Source organism: Chrysemys picta, chromosome 14 (genome assembly GCF_011386835.1).
Source record: "Chrysemys picta bellii isolate R12L10 chromosome 14, ASM1138683v2, whole genome shotgun sequence".
NCBI lineage: Eukaryota > Metazoa > Chordata > Testudines > Emydidae > Chrysemys > Chrysemys picta.
In genome coordinates, this window is record NC_088804.1 from 43,730,615 (window position 1) to 43,751,113 (window position 20,499).

Genomic DNA, 20,499 nt, shown 5'->3' on the forward strand with positions numbered 1-20,499 from the left:
TGCTACTGTGCTGCGTCATGAAGTATCAGTGAACTGGGAGTGTAAAGGAACCAGGTCCGTGGTATATGGAAACTTTCATAAAGTTTGAATCCATTGAAATGCCCTGCTGCTGGGATTGGTTTGTACGTGTCTGAGCCTCCCAAAGGAACTTTTCTGTCTGTCTTCTTATTATTTATTTCTCATATCCTGTTGTGTTACTTGGTGAGGAAGAGTGAATGCAGTATTTATCAGTATGGAGCAAATGAGCAAAAGATGGTGCCATTAAAGCTTAATGTATGTATGGAAGAGGTCAAAGGTCACCACTTATTACCATTACCAAAGAAATAGGAAACTGAACAGGCCATTTCACTTTTGATGGCTGCGCAGATGTTTTTAGATAATATTATGGGACGCTGCAGAATTAGATTAATAGATTGATAAAAATGCTGGTACATGTTCATTCTGAGCATTGTTCCTCCATGTTTGCATAGGGCACCATCACTCTGCAGCGTTGCATATCAAGGTATGCACACGTAAGTTTGTAGGTGACGGCAGCCCTGTTGTGATTTGTAACTAGGTGCTGCATTTGTATATGCCTTGGGGAGGATGTACTAGTGTGCCATTCCTGTTCCAGGGTTCTCTATGTATGCGTCAAAGGATGTACACCCATGTGCCATGTACCCAGCTGTAGGTCTCACAGAGACCATGTGTGAAGACACTGAGCCAGATTGTACCTTTAAGTCTCAGCCCCTTGTAGGGAATGCGACGTTGCACTGCCCCCTGGGGAGCTCTGGGAGGCCTTGTGCCTCTATGTCATCCATCCAGCATGGCAGCTGAATGGCAGGGAGGCACAGTGCCTCCAGAGCTCCCTGGTGCACAAAGGGAGCGCACCTGCTACGCTGGCCCTTAGGAGCTTACAGTAGGCTCGCCCCTTTGCAGCAGGCCAGCTCTGCTGGCAGGTACCAAAGGGAAGACAGGGTGTTCAGGACAGTGCAGGGTCTGTAAGTGTGTCTGGCCACTGCATAGAAGACAAAAGCGGGGAAGGTTTATGCCAATGGCCTTTCAAGGACCAGGTTCAATGTGCCTCATGGGTATTCTGTGTGGGGGAGGGTGGGAAAAGGATGTTTAGTTCTGGCAAGGGGAGTGTCTTTACTGCAGAAACTCAAGGCAATTCCCCTAGCAGATCAGTACTACCCTTAGTTCTGGTTGTGGGAGTGGAGGAGGATTTCCTGTGTGTGTGTGATGGAGTGCCTGTGGTGTGCAGGGCTGGATAGGGACAAGGGGGATCTCTGCTGTGTGCCATACTCTTTAGGTATATGTGTCTGATGGAGGGTGGGTATCTGTGTATATAGGGGCGCCAGAAAGTACATGTCTGAAAATTAGTGTATTTTAAGGTCAGGAGAACATTGATCTCCACACACAATTATTGCAGGAGCTGTAAATTTGGTAAGTTAGAGTATTAAAGATTCTGCATGGATGTGCATTGATTATGGGGCAGATCTTGTTAGATGGGGTTTGTTAATGATGAAACAAATATTGGTAAAAACTAAATCAAGGGAAATCTGACAAATTCTAATAATGAAATCCGAACACTGCATTATTTAAGAGCCACAGATCAAGCTTTCAGCCACCCCCCACAACTGCAGTCATTTGATGGTCAGTAGCTCTCAGTGCTTGGGGTGGGAATACCAGCTGTTCTTCTCCGCCCTCGCCAAGAAAGCTAACGTGAAGGAGGCATATTGCTCCAGCTGTGAGAGCGTTTTAGTAGTATGGACATCTGGCTACTGGGAACTCCACTGCCCTAAGACCCCCAACTCATTTCACATAAGCCACCAAACTGTCTTCAGATGAAAAATGACTTTTGATCACTATTAACACAGACTGGATTTGAACATGGGACCCGGAGGTGAAAGGCTCTTTGTTCTTTCACTGTCCCCTGATTCATTCATTCTTCTTCCCCCCAGCTTCTGTTATCTTTCCAAATGGTTAGCAGAAAAGATAGATGTATGCTAACTACTTTCACAGACTCCAGGCTGAAACAGCTGTCAGAGATGCAGTCCCACTTAGCACATAGCATTTTTGAGAGACAGGGTAAAGGGTAAAAGCAAACTGCACCCATTTAGCAGAGGACAGTATGTGACAGCTGACATAGTGACAGTGGGCTCCTGAACAACCCATGTCACTCTTCAGCAGGAGGCCCTGAAATGCCCATTTTAATTTAAATGTTATTTTCAAATCAAATTGCCACTTCAGAATGAGAATTGCTTCTTACTGTATAACTTTGTGAACGGCACTGAGCAAAGTGGGTGCTGTTTTCTTTACAGTTATTGTTCTTATTTATTATTGTGTAGCACCGTGTGTGTCCAAAGTGCGGTCCAATAGGTGGTCTCTGGAACTGCCTGCTGCACAAATAAGCCTTTTGTTTGGGGACTTGTTTTGTTTTAAAAAAAAAATTACACTCTAACGAGGTAAGAGTGGAACAAGGAAATTCCAGTTCCACATCGTGATTGTTTCTTTGCATAGTGTTTTCTGGCAATCACATATTACCGTGGTAGACACTACATGGCCAAACATTCTGCTGTGCAAAATGACTCAGATTTATGTAAGCAGGGTCTGAATGAGCTTTCCCCTCAACATCTGGTGATGAACTCGGGGCAAAGACTTCAGGAGACGACAGTATTTGCATACACACATTTAGTCTGCCTAGGTGTTCAGCAGACAGAGCTGCTTTGCCAGAGTGATCAGGTTTGGCTGGTTTGGGGTCGAATGCAGGGGTAATGAAATGTCATTATCCTTATTGTATGAGTAAAGGGCAGCAGAACTGTATTTAGGATGCCCTGATTGAAGGTATCAGTGGGGTAGCCGTGTTAGTCTGGATCTGTAAAAAGCAACAAAGTCCTCTGGCACCTTTAAGACTAACAGATGTATTGGAGCATAAGCTTTCGTGGGTGAATACCCACTTCGTCAGATGCATGTCTGATTGAAGGGGTCACCCTAACTGAACCTCACTTGCTAAGGGGTAGGGATGCCAAATTCCAGTGAAAGTCAGAGGAGGTGTGGATGGGTGTTTCTATGTGGTGCTGTAGACACTGCTTAAAAGGGAGGGAGGTGAACCCACATGAACACCAGTCTGAGCTCTGAGACTTCACTAAGGACAAACAGCTATGAGTGGAGTGCAGCAAAGGGAAGAGGAGTGGCATGATTAAGGGACACTCGCTTGTCAAACCTTCACACTGCAAGGTGGGAAACAGAGGCAACGGACACTGCCCAATGTACTGTGGGGAGAGTGTTTGCTTAAGGTTACATGCTTTTGAATCATAGTTGTGGTGTTTTCCCAAATTAATGCTGGGTCCCCTTTGTATACAGACTCAGTGCTTGCAAGTGGGGAAGTATTGCCTCTTGGAGGCACCCAGGGTGGTGTTTAATTCTCCCGGAGCCAGTTCTGTGCTGTGTTGTTAAGAGGAACTCCTAGATATTGAACCCGGTCCTTGTTCCTGCCAGCACCATGTGCAGAAGGGTTACACCTGTAAGAAGCTCTTCAGCTAAAATTCTGCAGCTCTCCCATCCTAACCATGTACTTGCTCCCCTTCATTTTCTGGCCTCCTCCCAGGCATGGGACACAAGGTGTCAGACAGAAACGAGCAGCCCAGCATTTCTAGCACAGCTTGTAAATGCAGTCAGCATGTTTACAAATTCTGTTTATCTTGGAATGCCATCAGATGGGAGGAGAATGTTGTTTTACATTCTTAACTGTCTACCCCTGCTTGCAATGGGTTTGATTCTTTTTGGTACCCTGAGGGTTGGTGTGTCTCAGGATGTCCTGGTAATGGAGTAAAGAGGTCAGAAGAACAGCAGTGAGAGACTCTACCTAATTCGCACCTTGGCACCAGCATGCTGGGGCTGACATGTCCAATTTACTGTGGCACTGTTTGACAGGTGTCGAGACTCGACAGTCACACAGAAATACACATGACTGCAGAACCAGAGGAAGATGATTGAACATCCTGCAAATGAGACACCCGGGAAAAAAAGCCACACACACAAAACAATTCAATAGAAAATGTAGGCTAATTAACGCCCGCTGTTGCCTGATATGTGCCATGGCCCCTCAAGGACTCCTTGCCATTTGGGAGTTGAAAACATGTCAGGAGGCTCCTCTGTTCTTTTTGCATGAGGAATTTTATGACATTTTAGTGCAAAAAAGTTCTGAGAACTTTCTGAGTTTTGCCCAAAAGTTGTAAAATGTGTTGAGTATCAATTTTATCAGGCTCCATTCTTCACTTCCCAAGGTTTCACTTGTACCCAATCCAATCTTCAGTTTGGCATATACCATCACCATGAAGCTCCTTCTAGACCATCCCTGAGAGGTGTGTCTAACCTGTTCTTAAAAACCTACAACAGTGGTTCTCAAACTGGGGGTCGGGATCCCTCAAGGGATCGTGAGGTTATTACATGGGGGGGGGGGGTCATGAGCTGTCAACCTCCACCCCAAACCCCACTTTGCCTCCAGCTTTATAATGGTGTTAAATATATTAAAAAGTGTTTTTAATTTATAAGGGGGGTCGCACTCAGAGGCTTGCTATGTGAAAGGGGTCACCAGTAAAAAAGTTTGAGAGCCACTGACCTACAATGACAGATTCCACAGCCTCCCTAGGTAATTTGTTCCAGTTCTTAACTACCCTGACAGGTAGAAATTTTTTCCTAATGTCTGATCTAAACCGTCCTTGCTTCAATGTAAGCCCATTGCTTCTTGTCCTGTGATCAGTGGTTAAGGAGAACAATTTATCGCCCTCTTCTTCATTACAGCCTTTTATGTACTTGAAGGCTGTTATGTCTCCCCCACCCCACCTCAACTATCTTCTCTTCTCCAGACTAAACAAACCCACATTTTTTCAATCTTTCCTCATAGGTCATGTTTTCTAGACCTTTCATCTTTTTTGTTCCTCTCCTCAGGACTTCTCAAATTTGTCCATATCTTTCCCAAAGTATGGTACCCAGAACAGGACACAATCAGTAGAGGCCTTATCAGCGCTGAACACAGCAGAAGAATTACTTCTCATGTCTTGCTTACAACACTCCTCCTAATACATCCCAGAATGATGTTTGCTTTTTTTGCAACTGTATTGCGATGTTGACTCATATTTAGTTTGTGATCCACTATAATCCCCAGATCCTTTTTGGCACTCCTCCTTCCGAAGCAGTCATTTCCCATTCAGTAGTTGTGCTGTTGATTATTCTTTCCTGAGTGCAGTATTTTGAATTTGTTCTTACTGAATTTCATCCTGTGTATTTCAGACCATTTCACCAGTTCGTCTAGTCATTTTGAATTCTAATTCTGGCCTCCAAAGTACTTGCAACCCCTCCCAGCTTGGTATCTGAAAACTTTATAAGTGTACCCTCTATCCTATTATCTAAATCATTTATGAAGATATTGAACAGAACCAGACCCAGGACAGATCCTGCAGGATCCCACTCGATATGCCCGTCCAGCTTGACTGAACCATTGATAACCACTCTCTGAATGCAGAAAAAGAGAAGTGATTTCTTATTTCCACAGTTTCCTTGGAAGTATAAATTCTGGGGCAGACGCTATTCTTTAATATGTGTATGTACAGCATCTAGCAAAATGGGGCGCTGGGCCTGATTGGGGCCTCTGGGCATTAGTGGAATACAGTCTCAGGTAATAATAACAATACCTATGAGGCTTGGCTATTTATAGAGTGAATAGTTAGGAGATGGCAAGCACAGACTGCAATTTGCTATTTTGCTGGTCATTATCTAATGAGGTCTACTCTAGCATCACACAGGGGAAGATTCCCTAGGCCTTTAATTCACCTGGAACACTGTTCACCTATGAGAAATGCAGATCAATTTTGGGGGTCAGTTCTGTGACCTTCCTGCCATGGCTTCTGCTGCAGCGCAGACAGACTGCTGCACAGCAGATCTTTCCACGTTGTTTCGGGTCTATGTATTTTGGGGGGATTAACAGTGAGAGGCTTGTCTGAAGTGGGAGGATCCTGTCATTTGGGGAAACAGCTCTGTACAATACTGTAAATCAACAGGACACATACTGATCCTGCTGAGAGAGTCAGTGGAGCCAAAACTGAATGAAAAAAGCTTTGTTGTTGTTATTATTCATGTCAGAAGTCCATTGAGAAAACCTTTATCTGCATTAAAACATACATATGAAGGGGAAAGAAGAAAAGGCCAACGAGTGTGTACTACAAAGCGACTCTTTGAGTTAAGCTCTGTTCCTCTGTAAAGTTCTCTGCCAGTCTCTTCACAGAGGCAGAATTTGGGTTCAAGGTTGAATTGAAGCTGGCTCCTGATGGAACATGTATCCCCTGAACACACCTCTACGAGATTATCCCATCATTAAATATTTGTAGGATAACAGGAGAAGCCTAATTTAGTTTTTGTTTCTTTCTCTCTCTGGTTTAATCACAGATGAAAGAGACTAATAGCACTACAGAGCTTTCTGGTGATCAAAGGCCAACCAATCCTCTTTGTGGAGTAATTAACTATTTGCTAAACTTGCAGAATTGATTTCCATTTAGGGGTAAGAGAGAGGGTTTTAAATGAAGACCGATTTACCAGGCGGGAGGAGGGAATCTCAGCACTGATGCCAGGAGATACTCAGGGTGATGAATTGGAGCCTGCTAATTGGAGGCTGAAAAATGCAGCTGGAATCTGGCCCCATTCACTCCTGCTTTGGGGAGAAAACAGGCAAAGGGAAATAAGACTTGCAGCAGGGAAGTGATGGTACAGGCAGCATCTGAGTCACAGGATGAAATATGGGTGTAGCCAGCTCAGAGGTGGTGAAAATCTTGCTGCGTCCAAATACAGATAATTTAATCCAAGAAAATATTCTGCAATTGAATTCTATCTTTCCACTTGGGACTTTCAGCCCGTGACCTAGCTGGAAACAGTTTGCATCTGCATTGATTTGCCCAGTACAAGACCAGACTTCCAACTTTGTGTATGTGAAGCTCTAATTTAAAAGGGAAGTCCTGGGAGCACAAGAGAAATATGAACCTTGTAAAATACTGGGGAGTTGTTAAGGCCTTTTTGGCTGATGAAAAGTATTTGCTTATAAAAAAAAAAGTGTACGGCCCAGGAAAGGAAGTTGAATCTTAGGACACGTTTGAAAATGTTGAAACACAGAAACTAAGTGACTCAGTTTGCTAGTGGGATACAGAGCTCTTCATCTCTAGGTCCCTGATTTAATAATGTCCCAGCTCAGTAATAAGAAAAAGCAATTTTCATGTCATGTCGGTTCAGTATGTGTGTGAAATCAGTTGCTGGTTTTTACTTCAGTTCTTAGAGAAGAGATGTCCACATTACAAAAATATCACCATTGTCAGTAACTGCCCCCCTTGCTAGCCATCTCATCACAGTGACCAGAGACTAAATAGACTCAGTTAGATTGAATTTCCCGTTCCGTCCTAGGGATGGTCCCTGCAGAACAGGGTTGAAGCATCTTGCTGGGACATAGTGTATAAGCATGTCTGGGGCCTGTACTGTGTTTCTTTTTGGCTCTATCTTGTCTTTAAAGCACTATATTGTGTTGGGCCAGACTGCCCCTGAATGACACTCCGGGAGAAACAGTGACTCGCAGCACTCGCTGGGTGTGTAGTGGCAGCATGGTACTTCTTAGTTAAAAATGGAAAAATGGGTTTTGAAAGACTCCCCTACAATTTCTCCAAACATCTTGTGCTGGTAAAATAGAGGAAATCTTGGGGAGATCATTTATGGGTTGCTACTTGACATGAGTATGTGTTGGAAATGCCACTGGAGAATGTCCTTTGGTAAAGATCATGCATTTCTTTTTCTTTTATTTCTGCACATGTTTCAGAATTACAGACTCTTTGGGTCTCCTCCTGTAGTGGCTTCCAGCATTCATATTTGGACCCACACCCCTTCAAGACAGAGAAATGTGTATATATATATAATGTCTTTTCAACAAACAGGTTGCTGTGATCTGATTGGTATATAAATCAGACAGTTCTTGGTCAGTGAGAGATTCAGTCTGAGCTTTTCTGTCCCACATTATTCCTTAGACATGGACTGGCGGAGCTGAGAGTCTCTTAGGAGGGAATTGTGTGCTGATCTCATAGAGGGTGGTATGTTGTACCATGTACTAAAGTACTTTGAAACGATTTTTCCGTTCAGGTAGCCCGCACTGGTTGTTTTGATTTGCTCTGTGAGTTTATAGGCCAAAAGGTGTGTTATGTTATACTATGTTTGAACAGGGTAGATTTAAGGTTTGGTTGTCTGTGTAAATAACAGGCAAGCAAAGAAACTGAAGGCCATAGTGCTGTTAGGACAGTGTTTTATTTCAGCTAGCCAGAAGACTAAAAAGTTTGTGTTTGTCTGAAAGCCTAACGGTTGTGTGGATAGTCTTAAGAGTGTGTTAGCTTTACTAAAAGGTGGGCTGTATTATGATATTACTTCAGGAAGCTGCAGATAGGTTGTATGTGTTATGTGTAATTAACCTGGGCTGTGTATTAGTTTGTCTTTAGCAGGAACCTATGTGGAGTGGAAGAGGTTAACCTTTGTTGTGGTGTAGCAGTAGCTTTGTGATGATTGTACTTGTTTGTTTCTTGTAAATGGAATTCACCTATCACAGAGCTATGACTTGATTTTCATTGGCACACAAAGCTGAAGGGAAAGTTTCTTCTGATATCCCTGTTGGCCTCTTTAAACAGGGACATAACGACTCTTAGTTGAGAAAGAGCAAAAGAAATTCCATTGCTCTTTAAACGATTGAAGAGGGAGCTGTGTTTAGAGGAGAAGCTGAGGCACTGGTTGTAACCTCTTCTCTCAGCTGACCAGCAGCTTTTAAACGCAGGGGCTGCTGTGAACTGACTTACTGCAGGATAATTACGTTAGGGACCAATACGGTCTGTTGAAAATCAATTCTGTTGGACCAGTGTGTTTGTTCGGAAATCCACTCAGCCAATTCAGGAGTACATTAGGCTGCAGGCCCATTGCGCTGACCTCTCCAGGATTGGGGTTGACACTTGAACGAAGGCATTTGTCCAGTTAAAGGACAATACTACCAGCAGACTCTTATCTCCCCTAAATTGGATTACTCAGATCTGCTTGTTCTCTTTAAAGATAGCTATGCCAGGTTTTTTCCTTCTCTTTCTGTCTGTCTGAGATGGTTACCTAGTGATTACTGTTTAATGTTTAATGCTATTCCTGGACAGTTAACACTTAATGCCACCACTAGCTCTTCCTTCCTTACGTGGAGCAACGCTGTCTTATACTACAGCCTAAATGTTCAAGAGCTGTTTATCCTTGCACCTTTCTTTGCAGAATAGCTTGTTATGGGCTGCACAGCAGAGTTTCTGAAGCTGAGGTTTGGGTCTTAGCAAAGAAAAGCACCTTCCCTTACAGGTTGTTCATTGGAAAAAGTATCCACTGTCAAGAGTTCTCATTTTATTGAAAACATGCATCTTCTAGAAGTCCTTCACAGATCACTAAGCATCCTCAGAGCTGGAACCCTGTCATAGCTAACAATGGATACCGTACCCTGATAGCCTCATACCAACTACCAGTGATGAAACTTCTTTCTATTGCATTTGTGAGAAGGTGAAGGGGGGGGGGGGGAAGGGAAGCTGCTGATTGTAAATAAGGAGTTGCCTTGCATCTACAAACTACTCGTGATTGCAGCAGGCTGTGAAAATGTACGCCTTCTCTGATCTAAGCCTTTTCCCACAAAGAGACCTACCCACAGCTCAGTAAGGGCTTATTGAGAAGCCATGAAAGAGACTGTATGGATCCTGTGCTAGACCTGCTCAAGAACCTTGGCAAGACTTTGTGCTGGAATTCGTGTATTTTTAATTACACTAATGGCTTGTATACACAGCAAGTTACTGAGCATCAAACCACTGTGTGAATCTGCAATGCACAAACTTGCCACTCAGTAACATCCTGTGTGGACACCACTCCAGCTCAAGGAAACTTCTGGAGCACAGCACTGTGTTTCAAGTGATACTTTCATTGGGATTAAAGTAGAAGTGTTGGTGCTTGCTAGTAAATTACAAACCTGTTTTCAAAACTCTCTCAACCAGCTAGAATGAAAGCATATAAGAACCCAAGTACAGCCATACTGGGTCAGACCAATAGTCCATCTAGCCCAGTATCCTGTCTTCTGACAGTGGCCGGTGCCAGAGGCCTCAGAGGTAGTGAATAGAACAGCACAATTGATTAAGTGATCCATCTTCTGTCATCCAGTCCCAGTTCCTGTCTTTCAGAGGTTTAGGGACACCCAAAGCATGAGGTTGCATCACTGACCGTCTTGGCTAATAGCCATTGATGGACCTAGCTTCCAGAAACAAAGATAATTGTTTTTTGAACCCAGTTATACTTTTAGCCTTCATAACATCCCCTGGCAACGAGTTCCACAGGTTGACTGTGTGTTGTGTGAAGAAGTACTTCCTTATGTTTGTTTTAAACCTGCTGCCTATTAATTGTATTGGGTGACCCCTGGGTCTTTTGTTATATGAAGGGGGTAAATAAAACTTCCCTATTCACTTTCTGCACACCATTCATGATTTATAGCCCTTTATCATATCTCCCCCGAGTCATCTCTTTTCCAAGTTGAACAGTCCCAGTCTTTTTAGTCTCTCCTCATATGGAAGCTGTTCCATGCCCCTAATCATTTTTGTTTCCCTTCTCTGTACCTTTTCCAATCCTAATCAATCTTTTTTGAGATGGGGCCACCAGAATTGTGCAAATTATGCAAGATATAGGCATAGAATGGATTATTATAGTAACAGTCTGGTATTTTCTATTTCACTATCTGTTTCTTTCCTACTGGTTCCTAGCATTCTGTTTGCTGTTTAGACTGCTGCTGCACTTGGAGTGGATGTTTTCAGAGAACTAGCCACAATGATTCCAAAATCTCTTTCTTGCATAGGCACCAACTTCATGGATCCTGGAGCACCCACGGAAAAAAATTAGTGGGTGCTTAGCACCTGCCGGCAGCCAAGCTCCTCCCCTACCCCCAGCGCCTCCCGCCCGCTAGTGGCCCTGGTGATCAACTCCTCCCCCGCCCTCCAGGGCCTCCTGCATGCCACAGAACAGCTGTTCTGCGGCGTGCAGGAGGCACTGGGAGGGAGAGGGAGAAGAAGGGATAAGGTGCGTTCAGGGGATGTGGCAGGAAGAGGCGGGCCAGGGCGGTGTGGGGGCGGGAAGAGGCAGGGTGGGGGTGGGAGCTTGGAGGAAGGGGTGGAGTGTGGGCAGGGCCGGGGGCGGAGTGGTGGTGGGAAGAGGTGGGATGGGGCTTGGAGGAAGGGTTTTACCACTTTTTCCAGATCATTTATGAATATGTGGAACAGCAATGGTCCCAGTATAGATCCCTGGGGGACCCACCTATTTACCTCTCTCCACCATGAAAACTGGACATTTATTCCTACCCTTTGTTTCCTATCTTTTAAGCAGTTACTGATCTATGAGAGGACCTTCCTTCTTATCCCATGACAGCTTACTTTGAGAGCTTGTCAAAGGCTTTCTGAAAGTCCAAGTACACTATATCTTCTGGATCACCCTTGTCCACATGTTTGTTGAGCCCTCTTAGACTTCTAGCAGATTGGTGAGGCGTGATTTCCCTTTACAAATGCCACGTTGATTCTTCCCCAACATATCGTGTGCATCTCTGTGTCTGATAATGCTGTTCCTCACTATAGTCTCACCCAGTTTGCCTTGTTCTGAAGTCAGATTTACTGGCCCTTAATTGCCAGGATCACTTCTGGAGCCTTTTTTGAAAGTCAGCATCACATTAGCTACCTGCCAGTCATCTTGTATAGATGCTGATTTAAGTGATAGATTACATAACCCAGTTAGTGCTGCAATTTCATATCTGAGTTCCTTCAGAACTTCTGGTGAATACCATCTGGTCCTGGTGACTTATTACTGTTTAATTTCTCAGTTTGTTCCAAAACTTCCAAGACACCTCAATCTGGGACAGTTCCTCAGACTTGTCACTTAAAAAGAATAGCTCAGATGTGAGGCACTCCCTCACATCCTCTGCAGTGAAGACCAGTACAAACTCATTTACCTTCTCCACAACAGCTTTGTCTTCCTTGAGTACTCCTTTAGCACCTCAACAGTCTGTGGCCCCACTGATTTTTTGGCAGGCTTCCTGCCAAAGACTGCAAAGAGCTACAAAAGGATCTCTCAAAACTGGGTGACTAGGCAACAAAATGTCAGATGAATTTCAGTGTTGATAAATGCAAAGGAATGCACATTGGAAAACATAATCCCGACTATACATATAAAATGATGGGGTCTAAATTAGTTGTTACCACTCAAGAAAGAGATCTTGGAGTCATTGTGGATAGTTCTCTGAAAACATCCACTCAATGTGCAGCGGCAGTCATAAAAGCAAACTGAATGTTGGGAATCATTAAGAAAGGGATAGACAATAAGACAGAAAATATCATATTGCCTCTATATAAATCCATGATACGCCTACATCTTGAATACTGAGTGCAGATGTGGTTGCCTCTTCTCAAAAAAGATATATTGGAATTGGAAAAGGTTCAGAAAGGGGCAACAAAAATTATTAGGTGTATGGAACCAAATGAGGAGAGATTAATAAGACTGGGACTTTTCAGCTTGGAAAAGAGACAGCTAAGGGGGGATATGATAGAGGTCTATAAAATCATGACTGGTGTGGAGAAACTAAATAAGGAAGTGTTATTTACTCCTTCTCATAACACAAGAGCTAGGGTACACCAAATGAAATTAATAGGCAGCAGGTTTAAAACAAACAAAAGAAAGTATTTTTTCACACAACGCAGTCAACCTGTGGATCTCCTTTCCAGGGGATGTTGTGAAGGCCAAGACTATAACAGGGTTCAAAAAGAACTAGATAAATTCATGGAGGATAGGTCCATCAATGGCCATTAGCCAGGATGGGCAGGGATTGTGTCCCTAGCCTCTTTGTTTGCCAGAAGCTGGAAATGGGAGACAGGGGATGGATGACTTGATGATTGCCTGTTCTGTTCATTTCCTCTGGGGCACCTGGCATTGGCCAGTGTCGGAAGACCCAGTGTGGCCATTTTATGTTCCTGCTTCCGATATACTTAAAATAATGTTGCTGATTGTTTTTGTGTCGTTTGCTAGTTGAACTTCAAATTCTTTTTTGGCCTGCATAACTATACTTTTACACTTGACTTGACAGAGTTTATATTCCTTTCAATTTTCCTCAGTAGGGTTTGACTTTCAGTTTTTAAAAGATATCTTTTTATCTCTAACCACTTCTTTTACTCTGTTGTTTAGCCGTGATGGCAGGTTTTTTATTTTTTGCTCCTCTGTTTTTTGTTTGTTTTTTTTAATTTTGGGGTATAAATATAGTGAGACTCTATTATGGTGTTTTTAAAAGTTCCCATGCAGTTTGCAGGCATTTCACTTTTGTGGCTGTTCCTTTTTATGTTCATTTAACTAGCCTCCAGATTTTTGTGTAATTCGCCTTTTTGAAATTAAATGTTACTGTGGTGGGTTTCTTTGATTGTTTTCCCTTCTTCATTATAGTAACCATTATTAAGCTGTTTAGTCACTGTGATCCACTTAAGATTAATCAAGAATTGCCTCTCCCCTTGTGGCTTCCAGGACTAGTTACTCCAAGAAGCAGTCATTAATGGTGTCAAGAAATTTTAACTTCACCATCATCACCACCATCCTGGTCAGATGATCTGTAGTATATTCCTAGGACTGTTGATTACTTGCAGTTAACTCACGCAATTAACTAAAAAAAATTAATCACAATTAAATAAATTTATCGTGATTAATCGCAGTTTTAATTGCACTGTTAAACAATAGAATACCAATTGAAATTTATTAAATATTTTGGATGTTTTTCTACATTTTTATATATATTGTATTCTGTGTTGTAATTGAAATCAAAGTATATATTTTATTATAAATATTTGCACTGTAAAAATGATAAAAGAAATAGTATTTTTCAGTTCACCTCATACAAGTACTGTATTGCAATCTCTTTGTTGTGAAAGTGCAACTTACAAATATAGATTTTTTTCTGTTACATAACTGCACTTCGTAACAAAACAATGTAAAACTTCAGAGCCTACAAGTCCACTCAGTCCTACTTCTTGTTCAGGCAATCACTCAGACAAACAAGTTTGGTTATATTTACGGGAGATGCTACTGCCCACTTCTTATTTACAATGTCACCAGAAAATGAGAACAGGCATTCGCATGGCACTTTTGTAGCTGGCATTGCAAGGTATTTACATGCCAGATATGCTAAACATTCATATGCCCCTTCATGCTTCAGCCACCATTTCAGAGGACATGCTGATTAAGCTTGTTAAAAGAAATAATGTCTTAATTAAATTTGTGACTGAACTCCTTGGGAGAGAATTGTATGTCTCCTGCTCTGTTTTACCCACATTCTGCCATATACCTCATATTATAGCAGTCTCGGATGATGACCCAGCACGTGTTGTTCATTTTAAGAACACTTTGACTGCAGATTTCACAAAATGCAAAGAAGGTACCAATGTGAGATAGCTACAGCACTCGACCCAAGGTTTAAGAGTCTGAAGTGCCTGCCAAAATGTGAGAGGTACAAGGTGTGGAGCATGCTTTCAGAAGTCTTAAACGAGCAACACTCTGATGTGGAAACTACAGAACCCGAACCATCAAAAAAGAAAATCAACCTTCTGGTTGTGGCATCTGACTCAAATAATGAAAATGAATATGTTTCTGCACTGCTTTGGATTGTTATTGAGCAGAACCCATCATCAGCATGGCAACAGGACCCCCTTAGTCAGGTCCATTTTGGGGGACCAGGGGAGGCCAGGAGGTTTGTCCGGCCTCCCCTTTATTTTCCCAGCCAGCTCCAAACTGAAATTCCGCTGCAGCCGTCTTATTCCCCCCCTCCCAGCTTAGGTTACAGGCTCAGGTATTGTCCCTCAAGTGAAGTTATCCCCTGCTATCCCATCCCCCGTGCAGACAGTCCCAGTAAAGCTAGACAACATTTTCAGGTCTGCCCCACTCCCTACTGCGTCACACCTTCACACCCAGCAGGCAAGTCACCATGCGGTTCTCCCGGTCATAACAAACCCAACTATCTATATTTCTAATAAGCAAATCCCCTTTACGATTGCCTTTTCTTCCTAATAACCAGGGTCCCCTTCCCTGGAGAGGTATCCTTGGTGCAAGAGCATACTGTGCCATCATCTGGAAGGAGGGTCCCAACTCTGGGATTGTTTCCCTCTTCTCCAGCTTGAGGTTCTCCATCCTTGAGACGTTCATCCTCCTCAACAGCACAGAGGCTCTCAGACTGGGGTTGGGATTCATAGAATCATAGAATACCAGGATTGGAAGAGACCTCAGGAGGTCATCTAGTCCAACCCCCTGCTCAAAGCAGGACCAATCCCCAACTAAATCATCCCAGCCAGGGCTTTGTCAAGCCAGGCCTTAAAAACCTCCAAGGAAGGAGACTCCACAACCTCCCTAGGTAACGCATTCCAGTGCTTCACCACCCTCCTAGTGAAATAGTGTTTCCTAATATCCAACCTGGACCTCCCCCACTGCAACTTGAGACCATTGCTCCTTGTTCTGTCATCTGCCACCACTGAGAACAGCCGAGCTCCATCCCCTTTGGAACCCCCCTTCAGGTAGTTGAAGGCTGCTATCAAATCCCCCCTATTCTTCTCTTCTGCAGACTAAACAATCCCAGTTCCCTCAGCCTCTCCGCATAAGTCATGTGCTCCAGCCCCCTAATCATTTTTGTTGCCCTCCGCTGGACTCTTTCCAATTTTTCCACATCCTTCTTGTAGTGTGGGGCCCAAAACTGGACACAGTATTCCAGATGAGGCCTCACCGATGTCGAATAAAGGGGAACGATCACGTCCCTCGATCTGCTGGCAGTGCCCCTACTTATACAGCCCAAAATGCCGTTAGCCTTCTTGGCAACAAGAGCACACTGTTGACTCATATCCAGCTTCTCGTCCACTGTGACCCCTAGGTCTTTTTCTGCAGAACTGCTACCTAGCCATTCGGTCCCTAGTCTGTAGCAGTGCATGGGATTCTTCCGTCCTAAGTGCAGGACTCTGCACTTGTCCTTGTTGAACCTCATCAGGTTTTTTTTGGCCCGATCCTCTAATTTGTCTAGGTCCCTCTGTATCCGATCCCTACCCTCTAGTGTATCTACCACGCCTCCTAGTTTAGTGTCATCTGCAAACTTGCTGAGAGTGCAGTCCACACCATCCTCCAGATCATTAATAAAGATATTAAGCAAAACCGGCCCCAGGACCGACCCTTGGGGCACTCCGCTTGAAACCAACTGCCAACTAGACATGGAGCCATTGATCACTACCCGTTGAGCCCGACGATCTAGCCAGCTTTCTATCCACCTTACAGTCCATTCATCCAGCCCATACTTCTTTAACTTGGTGGCAAGAATACTGTGGGAGACCGTATCAAAAGCTTTGCTAAAGTCAAGGAATAACACATCCACTGCTTTCCCCTCATCCACAGAGCCAGTTAACTCGTCATAGAAGGCAATTAGGTTAGTCAGGCATGACTTCCCCTTGGTGAATCCATGCTGACTGTTCCTGATCACTTTCCTCTCCTCTAAGTGTTTCATAATTGATTCCTTGAGGACCTGCTCCATGATTTTTCCAGGGACTGAGGTGAGGCTGACTGGCCTGTAGTTCCCCGGATCCTCCTTCTTCCTTTTTTAAAGATGAGCACTACATTAGCCTTTTTCCAGTCATCTGGGACCTCCCCCGATCGCCATGAGTTTTCAAAAATAATGGCTAATGGCTCTGCAATCTCATCCGCCAACTCCTTTAGCACCCTCGGATGCAGCGCATCCGGCCCCATGGACTTGTGCTTGTCCAGTTTTTCTAAATAGTCCCGATTCACTTCTTTCTCCACAGAGGGCTGGTCACCTTCTCCCCATATTGTGCTGCCCAGTGCAACAGTCTGGGAGCTGACCTTGTTTGTGAAGACAGAGGCAAAAAAAAGCATTGAGTACATTAGCTTTTTCCACATCCTTGATCACTAGGTTGCCTCCCTCATTCAGTAAGGGGCCCACACTTTCCTTGACTTTCTTCTTGTTGCTAACATACCTGAAGAAACCCTTCTTGTTACTCTTAACATCTCTTGCTAGCTGCAACTCCAAGTGTGATTTGGCCTTCCTGATTTCACTCCTGCATGCCTGAACAATATTTTTATACTCCTCCCTGGTCATTTGTCCAATCTTCCACTTCTTGTAAGCTTCTTTTTTGCGTTTAAGATCAGCAAGGATTTCACTGTTTAGCCAAGCTGGTCGCCTGCCATATTTACTATTCTTTCTACACATCGGGATGGTTTGTTCCTGCAACCGTAATAAGGATTCTTTAAAATACAGCCAGCTCTCCTGGACCCCTTTGCCCTTCATGTTATTCTCCCAGGGGATCCTGCCCATCTGTTCCCTGAGGGAGTCAAAGTCTGCTTTTCTGAAGTCCAGGGTCCGTATTCTGCTGCTCTCCTTTCTTCCTTGTGTCAGGATCCTGAACTCGACCATCTCATGGTCACTGCCTCCCAGGTTCCCATCCACTTTTGCTTCCCCTACTAATTCTTCCCTGTTTGTGAGCAGCAGGTCAAGAAAAGCTCTGCCCCTAGTTGGTTCCTCCAGCACTTGCACCAGGAAATTGTCCCCTACACTTTCCAAAAACTTCCTGGATTGCTCTGGTGTGTCCCAGAAAGTCTTTTCTGTTTCCCTTAGCTCCTCTAGTTCAGCCACTCTGGTCTCAAAAGTCCGTACTTGGTCTCTAAGGGCCATAAGCGGCTTGCACCGAGTGCACACGTACGCCATCTGTCCACAAGTCAGGTAATTGTACATGCTGCATTCAGTGCAATAAACTGGATAGACCCCACGCTGCTGCTGGACTTCTGCCTGCATTATTTTGACTCTTGCAGGGTGGTTGTTCGTTTTTTGTTTGTGGTGGGGAAGCATTTATTGGCCTTCGTTCAGAGAATGTTTGTTAGGTGGGTCTGGCTCTCATGCTCCCTCTCTAAACTCTCTTGCAACTCTCCTGTTTGCTAGCTCCTCTGATAACTTAGGAGCTGGCTCTGCTCCTTGGGTTAGCCCCTCTCCCTCCTTGAGAGATCCTAAAGGGATTAGGATCAAAGGATGGCAGGCTAGAGCCTTGTTAGGAAGCTCTTAGTCTTGTCTAGCAGGTAGCTAGGCTCAGCACATAGCCCCCCCCAAACAGACCTCACTATGAACTTCAAGGAAGCAAGCACAAAACAAACAGACAACAAATTCACCATAAGGGTCACTTAGTCACTCCTCCTTCAGCTGGAGAACTCCCTTGCAAAACTCCCTTGTTTGCTACTCCTGTTTGCTAGCTCCTGTTCACCCACTGTTCACCAGAATGAGCAGTATCATTTGTTAATGAGCTAATATGCTGGCTGGGAAGGGAACCACCATATGAGAAAAGGTATCTCAATCAAAATATAGAGAGAAACCAGAAAAAGGGCATATAGGTTTTAAGACGTAATGGCACAATGAACCGTCTGCCAGTCGAAACCTGGACATATGTAAAATCCAAACCAGTGTGCTTTGTAAAAGAAGGAACAATGTTTAAGATTCACCACTGCCTTGCATCTTGTTTAGTCAATTATGCCCATGCAAAGTGGACGTAAAATACTACTCTCTGGTACAGTAGCATTTTTCCCTCACTTTGTACAGTGTTAAATAGTTACACAATGTGCAAGCAGTGGAGACCTAGGCCCAGTATCTTCAAAAATGATCATCTGAGCCAGCAGTCATTTAGAATCAATCTTCTAGATCCTCCTCCCTGACTGGTGATTCCCAAGCACTTGTCTTAGGGATTGGACACTGCATGAGATGAAGCAAATCCCAGCTTTCAAGAACTGTGTTCCGAAGAAAACTTTCTTGTTGCATTTTTAAAATCCAGCAACAGCTGTCAGTGGTTTCTTAAATTTGATAAGTACTAAAACTCTCTGAGTGAAGCAGGTCACCTTGGAGCATCTACATTTGACTACAGAGGATATTTCTTGTTTTACATCAGACTGAATTTTTTGTTTTTTTCTTTAAGGCTAAAGAGACTGGAAAATAAACTTGAGAAAGGATTGAATGAGCTGGATCATCAGGAAATTGTCTCCAACTTAGAGGGAAATGTGAAAAACCCTCCCACTCTAGCTCTGATCCTGATGTGAAACCAGATTGTGGAGCTTTCATGCAGACTCTACTTGAGCTTCTTTCACCTTCCCTTGGAATGGACAGTGCTGGTGCTCCTTGTTTTGAACTTATGTTGTGGCTAAAGATACAAGCAAAGATACCTTGTGAACGAAGTAGTTGCTGTTAGGATGTAGTAAGGTGGAGGGTGTTACATCCATTCCCAGCAAATGGGAAAACGACTTTGTAAGGAACTAAGACAGAGTTTCTCTAGTGAGAGCAGTCTAGTAAAATGGCAATAGTAATTGTGTGTAATTGGGAATTGTGCCTGGACATCACAATGAAAGGTACATTAGAGATAGATGGCTAGATAGAAGAAACATACTGACCATTTAAGATGCAGTTTATTAATCTTTTTATATCAGTCTCGTGCCTCAGAAACAAGTTTGGTAATATGTCAGCTTGTGAAAAACCAACACCTAAATATCAGAAGTTTTAAGTCTTTTTTGTGTCTTTGCAAAATATCTAATGAAAGCCCCTATGGCAGTTAAAGGTCTTGCTTAGAATACACAGGCTTATGAGTTTTCTAGTGTTCAGGCCCTTAATCTACAAAGTGTAATTGAATCCTCTTTTAGCTAGCTGCTCCACAGAGCCCCAGCTTTAAATAAACCATGTGGTTAAGAGCGGATACAGCCACAACTTTTCCTTCTGTTGCCCACCCTTAGTAAATATTTCTGTAAAACAGATAAATAGAGAGCAGGGTTTGCAAAGCCAGTGTGGTAACACTGCAATTGGGCTTAAGCACAACTGATCACTCTGAGTTTCTGCTCAGCTGCCTGCCAATCGGAATGATTTTCTGTTTTCATGAGTCCCAGCACCTGCCCTCTGTTGTCTGAGTGCATAATGGGTTGGGAAAGCTAAAAAACCCTCTCAGCTAGCTTTACAATCTTTAGTTTCAGGGATGGGATTGAACCTCTTTTTGGAAGTGATGGAGTTAAATTATACTTTAAATTAAACCTGACTGATTCCAATATATCAATTTCTAATCTGTAGAGAATCTGATTAACACCTTCTGCTGCCTGCAATCACCTGCAAGTTCTAGAGTGTGTCTGTACTATGAGCATGTTATGCACAGGTCCCTGAGTTATGTCACTGGAGCCAACCTCCATCTTGAAAACCATAAAGGCCATATAGGCCTGGGGGGCAGGAGGGCTGAAGCCCCTGTCTGGCCTACTGCAGATATCTAGGTATTCTTACTATATTCATCATTTCCAAGCCTCTCCCTCTGCCATTCCTGGCAGAAAGAATTTTCATTTCCTCTGGTGTCCATCTAGCCCGCTCACATTACT

At 43.7% G+C, this 20,499-nt stretch overlaps 1 long non-coding RNA gene across 1 annotated transcript in view; it reads left to right on the forward strand.

Moving 5' to 3' along the window:
* LOC122173898 (uncharacterized) overlaps nucleotides 1–20,137 on the forward strand; it is a 351,970-nt gene extending 331,833 nt beyond the window's left edge. Inside the window, exon 4 of the long non-coding RNA XR_010592690.1 lies at nucleotides 19,071–20,137. This is a non-coding gene — a long non-coding RNA (uncharacterized LOC122173898). The remainder of the gene's footprint in view (nucleotides 1–19,070) is intronic.
* The last annotated feature ends 362 nt before the right edge of the window (nucleotides 20,138–20,499 follow it).